This window comes from Aphis gossypii, chromosome X, assembly GCF_020184175.1.
Source record: "Aphis gossypii isolate Hap1 chromosome X, ASM2018417v2, whole genome shotgun sequence".
Classification (NCBI taxonomy): domain Eukaryota; kingdom Metazoa; phylum Arthropoda; class Insecta; order Hemiptera; family Aphididae; genus Aphis; species Aphis gossypii.
In genome coordinates, this window is record NC_065533.1 from 61,680,394 (window position 1) to 61,688,079 (window position 7,686).

Consider the following 7,686-nt stretch of genomic DNA (forward strand, 5'->3'; position numbering starts at 1 on the left):
TATATATGTACAGAGCCGCTATACGCATTATGCTAAATATCCATGCACAGCATACAGGGTGTGCGTGGCGATCGAACCATACGGCAGTTCGTTTATACATACGTATAATAATTATATTGCACGCACGTATCTATAAATAATATTATTCCGCGATGCGAACGGAAACCTTCGAAGTCTAATTCCGTACGATATGTGCACCACGGTCCCGAGTCTAGGCCGACGTGCTTTCGTGCGTGCTATATGGACATAAATATGATATAATATTAATTATTTATGGTTCGTTGTATCGATTCCGATGAAAACGTGTCGATCTCGAGCGCACAAAAAAAACGCGATTCGGCATCGGGGAAACCAAATATAATATTATCGCATATTATACCCATATTAGTATATTATATTATATTACGTCGACGGGTATGGATCCAATGCATAATATAACGACCGAGTTCGATCCGTCTGTTGCGGGATGTCGGTTGAGATATAGTCAACGGAGGTGGTCAACTCGCGAGAGTATGAATATACTATACATGGCTTCACAACGATTTTTATTTATTTATATTTTTACGTTCTACGTCCTTTGTACGATCTACCTACAGTCATCTTATCATTATACACCACAATAATTACGCAGTATAATAACGAGCCAAGGGCGTATTTCTGAGGGGGGCGATGGGGCGATCGCCCCCCCCCCAGAGCCTCTGTTTTTATTTCTATTTAATAGTACCTACTTTAATATTTTCGTAATTATATGTAATTATGATACAAAAAGTTTTTTTTTAAATTGTATCAATAAGTCGCCCCCCTTGAAAATAGGGCCAGAGACGCCCTTGTAACGAGCTTCGACTTATATTTTTCAATCAACAAATTTACATTTTTTTTCTCTGTGTTGTTCTCTAACAAACAACTGACATCAACTCTTTCGATAGAAAAATTCAGTCTTGTTGCAGTATACAATGAGTATATACACATTCTATTTTTTGGCCTCATCGTCAAACATTTTTCGTACGACTATTATTATAAAATATTATCCAATACATATTTGGGGGTGCTATGAAAGGGGAGTTTACCAATTGCGCTTAAAGTTACCTTTTCATATATCAATTGCGCTCTAAACATTTTAGGGTCGATGTACCAAATGCGCTCAATATATTTTACAATACCTAAGGAAAACTTATTAGTTAGTTAATAACCGATTTTTTTGCGAGTTAAAAGTAAAAGTCTTCCAAGTCGGTGAAACGTATAGGCTTTATACAGTTAAGTTAATGAAAACTAAAATAAAATAACATTAATAATAATAAGAGAATAGGTGGTTAAATCATAAATATATAATAATAATAATAGTTTAAGCTGGTAATCATGATGTTTGTATTTTGCATGCTTTTTAAATGTTTCACCACGAGGTATAATAATAATTAATAACATTATGATTTAAAAAAAGTATAATACAAATAAATCAATAGGTACACTATAATCGGTCACAAGTTTGCAATTACGTTAAAATAATGAATTCGGTCACAACGAGGTATAATAATAACATTATGATTTAAAAAAAGTATAATACAAATAAATGAATAGGTACACTATAACCAGTCACAAGTTTACAATTATTTTAAAATAATGAATTTGGTCACCACGAGGTATAATAATAATATGCTGATTTAAAAAAAAATATATATAACACAAATAAATTAATAGGTGGGTACACTAACTGGTCACAAGTTTGATTGTCAATTATTCAAAATTAAATTAATAGGTACATAATAATATTATAATTCACATTTAAACGTTTTTACAATAATGATAACACACAATTTTTAAAAATTCGTTTCTACTAATTTCGCCAGATTTGTATTTATCGATATATAAGAATTAATTGTTAATTTTTTTTTTAAATATGCTCTATTAGAAATATATTTTTCCTGTTCTATACTATTTATTGCAATGTACGTGCTAGTCTGCGTTTCAATAATAACTTTTAAAAAGACAAAAATATTTGGATGGGGAGAATAAAAGTTTGTAGAAAATGAAGCGTGAAAAGCTTCACATACATTATAGTTGTACATTCACAGCTTATTGAATTGGACGCCCACAGTTTTGGAGGAAATGTAGAATTAGATGATATATAGTTTTCAACGAGATAATTAGTAAATTTAGTTAGATTTGAATTAATTGGTTGAATCGTCATTAGTTCTTCTACAAACACATCCTCCACTTCTTCGTGTGAAAAAAGTGATAAACCAAAAACTAAATGAAGCCATTTTCCTACTTCAGAATTAGGATTTATATACTCTGTTTGCAGTCCACAACTTTGAATATTCCTCCACCAAGCTTGTGATAAATGAAATCGACACCCTACTAAAAGTATTGAAGGCCAGACTTGTTTTACTGCAAAATGTATACCTTGTTCGAAATCGGCAACAACTGTTTTTGGATTTAAATCAATATTGAATGTTGCACATTTACTAATTAAAACTCGAAATAACTATTCATATATACTTGGTAATTTATTTGGCAGTAAAGAAAATATAAGTGGAATATAGTGCCCATTTTTCAAACTATGTATGTACGTAATAACTAATAATATTAGAACCCTTAAGTTAATTTTTTTTTAATTTTTTAAATTTGAATAATTGTAAAAAATATATATTTTATTCTAATTTTATTTTATGATAACATAAAAAACTCGTAGAAATAATTATACTTGAAATCTCATTTAATTGATTTAACAATTAATATAATAAATGTAAACATAATTATTATTTATTACTAGTTAATATTTTTAGTAAACAATCACTGCCAATTACCTATAGGTAATTCAAAGTATTCTATTCTTGTTGAATGGATAAATATAACCTACTTAATAGATAATATTATAATCCTTACATTCGCAAAAATGCGCCAAGAAGAAAAATGGACGTTGAACAAGCGCTCACTGCCGCAGGTATAGAAACGAAAGAAAAGTGGTTGTGGTACAACATACATGCAGTACAACGCCGCCGAATGTGCGCTGAGGAGAAAATTGTACGTGGAAAAAGTGCTCGATGGCATAGCAATAAAATCGAAGGAAGGCAGGTTGTGGAAGGTGAAGATGGCTCAGGAGGTGAACCGGTCCTCGGACGTGGTTCATTACATGTGTAAGTTGGCCGTGTGCGGGAAGTCCATGACCAAGGACGAGGAAAAGATGCTGGAAGCGGACACGATACAGTCGTCCAGGAGGACGCTGATGACGATCGAGCAAAAGGACGGCATCCACGATGGCCCGGGAGTATCGCTCGCACGTCGACGTTGACTTGAACTTGCTGTGCGTCAATGCGCAGGACGTGGTCAAAGTGTGGCTAGCGTCCGACTGGAGCCACAAAAAATGCATATGTAGTATTATACATTTTACCTAATAATGAAATAATAAACAAAAGTCTATAATTTGGTTAGGCAAGTTCACAGGGAACATACCCAGATGACAAGGGCGTCTCTGGCCCTATTTTCAAGGGGGGGGGCGACTTATTGATACAATTTAAAAAAAAAACTTTTTGTATCATAATTACATATAATTACGAAAATATTAAAGTAGGTACTATTAAATAGAAATAAAAACAGAGGCTCTGGGGGGGGGCGATGGGGCGATCGCCCCCCCCCCCCCAGAAATACGCCCTTGCCAGATGATACAATGTGTCGGCTATCTTCAGGCAAGACATGGAAATCTGTTCATGCTAAAACAACATATGAACTAAATAAAGTTAAACATTTACTTACATACATGCAATTGTCACTGAATATTTAAGACTTTTTATTTGACTTTCATTATTAATAGTGCAAATATTCCTTTAAACGAATTAACAATTCTCTTTTTTGAAAACGATGAAAATATATGTAATAACTTAAATATTAGTCATACAATTCTAAGAATACAAAGTATACCTATTATATATTTAGGTGTTACCATGGTTAAATATATAATATATTTCAACCATGATGGGTGTTATTTTCAATAATCATTTGAGGTTAAATCTACGTATAAATTATTTAATAAATCGCCCGCGCATATCAGTTCATAATTTTTATAAACTGCGTTTCATTTTACCACAATACCGCATGAGAATTGTATCTATATTTGTCTTTTTATCAGGCAGTGTTCCAATAAGACATTAGGATCTGGGGTAGCACACTTGAAAATGTAATCAAACCATTTCAGTTAAGTACAACAAAATAAAATAATAAGAATTTGTCTGGGTAAACATAGCTTTGTGGGGTCAACATTACTCAACTAAGTACAATAAATTAAAAGTGTTATACCATTTAAATTAACTTACAAAAAGTTTGCCATATTATGGGAAGTTAGATAAATGTTTTTATTTGTTCATTTATTTTATATCTTATTTTTATTCTCCACACTGTTATTATTTATCATGTTTTTATATTTCTATATTAGATGGTATTTTTTGAACCATGTATTGTAAAAAGTTGGTAAAAATATTTAGAACAAAATTCAAATGTTCCATCGACAAATATTTTGTCACAACTACATAAAAATTCTAAGTTTGATTTGGTGGAAAAACATATTATATTCAACATTTGTCGTTTATAAGCAATAAATTCTCACCCTCGTATGTATTTGTATCCAAATTATTTAAAGCTGTATGCACTTCGGTTACATTTTTCGGTAAAGGTGGTAGCGTTTTTCTACGAGTACGATAAACGCTTCGTCGTATAGAATGCACATCGTTTAATGTTAAATCTAACGCACTTCATTGCACTTCATTCCGAATTAGTTTTAGTGGTCGTGTTGTAACTTGGTCTGTTGCTTTTATTTTTAGTGAATTAGCAACAATTTATCTATTAATATTTGAACTCCCTTCGTGGTTATGATCAAAATTCGATTTTAAAAGCACCGTTTCACTCACATCACATAAAAAATTCGAAATACACGATTTAATTGTACATCTCTATTTTATTCCATTTTTTGAAATAGTACATTTTCGGAACTTAAACTCGTCAAGAACTAATAACGGTTTACCTTTTTCACTAAAAGCTTTTGTAAAACGATCCATATTGTAACGTCAAACAACTAAAACGTATACTAAACGATTAACAAGACATAAGTATTGGGTACCTATCAATATGATTTATATTTATAATGGGTATCATCAATGTGTTCTTCTATTTACAGTATATTGTGTGCAACGAAACAATGAGGCTGATAAAATATATCCGATGATAATGAAAACTTGTTTTCGTCCATCACTCAAATGCGTACTTCCGTAATCAAAATATGTGCGGAATAATAATAACGTTTCATAAAATTCCCTATATTAATATATATAATATTACACTGTTAAAAAGTATATTAAAACATAAGACATAAAGTAATAAGATTTTGAGTTTATGGTAATCATAATATTAGATTCTGAACGGAGTGAAGAATGTATTGATTTTACAATGATGTGTGTTTTTTTTTAATTTTTTTATTTTTGTGTCTGTCACCACGTTTTGGAGCAGTAAAAGTGCTCCGATTTTAAAAAGTGGACCCTGTTTCGGATAGGAAAGTGAATGTAGTTTGTACTTTGGGGGGTCAAAAGTAAAAAATTTTCACAATAGTTTTCAAAAGCGCCGGGAAAAACCAAAAAAAAATGACGGAAAAACGGGAATTTTTACGCAAAACCAGTTTTTGACCAAATCGATTTTTTTTTATGGTTGTAATTCAAAAACTAATCACTGAAAATACTTGAAATTTTCACTAAATGTTAATGTCAGTGGTATCCGTATATAGTTAAATTTTCAAAAAATTTTGACTTTTTTTGAGTTATTTATAGACCACTGAAATTTTCAATTTTTCTGAAAAAATATTTTTAAAGTGTCGATAAAAAATTTTTGGATGACCAAAAAGTTTTGAAAATTTAATACAAGGTTCCTTATGAGTTGTTTTTAATGTAGCTAAAAAAAATTAAAAATCGTTAGTCACAATTTTTTTTTATAAGCGTTTATAGTTCAAATTTTTACGAAATCTGTCGAAAACGCGAAAATTTGCAAGTAATTTTGAAGTTGAAAAATCATAAAATTTTTTTCTTTTATAACTAAGTTTTGAAAATTTGGTACAAGGTTCTCCATAAATTTTTCTTCAAATATCTGTAAAAAAAACTTTACCGGATTCAGACAAAAAATTTTTATGAGTGTTTGAATTTTAAATTTTTATGAAATTACGTAACGATAACGATTTATCCTCAAACGATTTTAAATATTTGTTATTATTCAAAAAGTATAAGTCGTAGATACTTGAAAATTTTACCAGTTATTAAGATTCGCGTTTTCTTTACGTGATTTAAATTTCAAAATATTTTGACTTTTTTTGAGCTATTTATAGACAACTGAAATTTTCAATTTTTCTGAAAAAATATTTTTGAAGTGTCGATAAAATTTTTTTGGCCCTATCAAAATACTTGTAAATTTTATACAAAGTTCCTCATATGTTATATTCTTATAGTGATTAAAAAATTATAAGAATACATAGGCACAATTTTTTTTTATTAGCATTTGAAGTTCAAATTTTGACAAAAATTCGTCAAAATCATGAATATTTGCAAATTATTTTGTAGTTCAAAATTCATAAAATTGTTTGTATTTATATCTAACGTTAAAAAATTCAACACTAAGTTTTCCATAAGTTTTGCTTCAAAAAGCTATAAAGAAAATTTTAAGAGTCATTATAGGAAAAATGTTTTAAGCGTTTGAGTTTTAAATTTTTATGAAATCGGAATATTTGTTTCAAAATAGAATATATGACAATATTTAATTATAATATATTATAGACTGACAAATCATCTCCGTTCAGAATCGTTTTTCGTATACAATGATACTTATCATTGCATTCAAATTTTATCTACCCTAGTCCGAGGTCCACCCTACCCCCTAATGTACAGCAGAGCGGTACCCACTTGCCGACTTATTTGTATTTTGCATGTTTTAACAATAATAATAATTTTTCAAATAATAATTTGAGCATGGCAATTTAGAATAATATAATTAATTTAAATTCAAGCGCAATTGGTATGTACTATATTGACCGTAAAATATAAAGAGCGCAATTGGTACACTAACCGTAAAATATATGCAGCGCAATTGGTATATTGACCCTAGTATAAAAATTTTGTTTTAGGCGCAATTGGCCCATGCCCCTATGAAAGTAGGTATTATGGAGGTTTAGACCCCTACCCCATTTGCAGTGTTTATGACGATAGCCGTACAAAAGGGCGTAGCCCGTTTCGCCCAAAAATGACCGTCCCCGTTTCGCCCGGGTACCCGTTTCGCCCAAATTTTGTTTTTATACGATTCCCGTTTCGCCCAGAGTAGTTTAGACCAATTTAAAATTAAGTTGGCAATAGTTCAGTCAAATATTATATTTTAGGGAACGTTATAAAACTTTTAGTAATAAAATTACGGTAATTGAGTTAAGAAAATAAAGCCAAAAGAAATATCGTTTATAAATGATAATATATAAAATTGATAGCAGATAACACATAAGAAATCCAGTCGTTATCGCATTGAAATCGATCAAAATCTATAAAGCGCACCGAAAACAATGATGCCTGCGAATTTATGGATGCACTACATCATCACCGTAGCTTATCTTATCTAATATTAAAGGTACCTAACCATAAAACAAATAACATACCTACTTACAACTTATAAAAGTAA

The 7,686-nt window shown here is 30.4% G+C and overlaps 1 long non-coding RNA gene across 1 annotated transcript; it reads right to left on the minus strand.

The window, feature by feature from the left end:
• Window positions 1-3,302: 3,302 nt before the first annotated feature.
• On the minus strand, window positions 3,303-3,909 carry LOC126551952 (uncharacterized). Its single transcript, XR_007605808.1, has 2 exons — window positions 3,751-3,909; window positions 3,303-3,388 (listed from the first exon to the last, which is right to left on the minus strand). It is a non-coding gene; the product is annotated as an uncharacterized LOC126551952 (long non-coding RNA).
• Window positions 3,910-7,686: the final 3,777 nt, after the last annotated feature.